The following is a 1,469-nucleotide window of genomic DNA, read 5'->3' as shown; positions in this document are numbered from 1 at the left end:
GTGTGTGTGTGTGTGTGTGTGTGTGTATATATACGTGTATGTTTCGAGTGTAGACAATAAGGCGTTATTTTATTGATTTTCAGGTCTTTGATTTTGATGCTGATATTTTTTCCTTCCATCATATGCCAGTGTTGTTTCGAAGATATGAGCAATTTATTCTGACTGAAACCTCACACAGGGAACTTATCATCACACACTGAACATAAAACATGCTAGATGTATTGCGTGGGCGGTTTTGGCGTGCTGTTTTTGTTTTCAATTCTTTGTCACCCTGCTATTTCACGTTCTTTTCTACTTTCCTCTACCACGGAGATGTTCATGAATATAGGCACAGATTGTACAAACTCCACGTTTACTTTTTCCTATCCTTATACTAGTGGCCCGAGTGGTGTTCTTCTATCTCTTTAACGTCAAAGGATCATTAATTTCTTCCTTTTCATAATGCTATTTACTCAAACACATATTTTACAGTACGGTCTCAGTCTTTAGTGTGTATTATATTATAACTTGTTGTGGACTAATTTACTTTGTATAGCATTCACCAAATCTCATTGTTGTGCCATTCTGGACAAAATTTGGACGGCATTTGTACGACGGATATTAAAGTCTTTATTTTAACTCATCTCGTATATTTCTTCTATACAATGTTTATTCTGATACTTAGCTGCACTGACAGCCAATCGGCAGGGTCATTCCTCAAATAATCACTTACAGAATATTTATTATGTCAAAGTCGCACTTACCCCATCATTCTACATCTTTGATTGAGTACGTTTTTGGCCCTCTTACTCTATCCCAACTCATCAACTCATCGGCAATTCCAGCTCTAGAAAGTAAAAGAATTAACAACTTGAGTTGTCGTATTGAAAGGCACGCCCATATAAGTTTTCGGAATCAACCCTAGCTCCTGCTCTAATAGCCGAGACCTATGCCCCCCCCTCCTCACACGCACCTTTCAAAAACAATAGAAAAAATAACCAGAGACCTAAATACTTTAGTAGCATAGTATAATAATATACACCTCTGTGAGAGCCAGCTTTTAACATTTTGTTCAAAATATAAGTATTTTTACGACTCCATCGACACAGTTTTGATAATTTAATTTAGGAGAGGAAATTGCTACTGAACTAATGCTACAATTACGTAAGCCCACTTACACTACTGTAAACATATAAGATACAACAATTTGCACGCACACACAAAATCAGTTATGTGTGAGAACACGTACATTCAAACGCAAGCTTCTCCGCCAGCACACACGTAAGCTCTCACGAACAGTAACATCCATCTTATTACTATTACTAGTATAGTACAAACGTAAAATCCTTTTCTACTTACATAATTAGCTACGTACTAAGTAAACATTTCATTTATATCATACAAAGACATACATACACACACATATACACATACACACATACACACGTACATACATACACACATACCTACATACATACACACATACGTAC

Source organism: Aplysia californica, unplaced genomic scaffold (assembly GCF_000002075.1).
Source record: "Aplysia californica isolate F4 #8 unplaced genomic scaffold, AplCal3.0 scaffold00500, whole genome shotgun sequence".
Lineage (NCBI taxonomy): Eukaryota > Metazoa > Mollusca > Gastropoda > Aplysiida > Aplysiidae > Aplysia > Aplysia californica.
Note: the sequence above shows the minus strand (reverse complement) of the source record.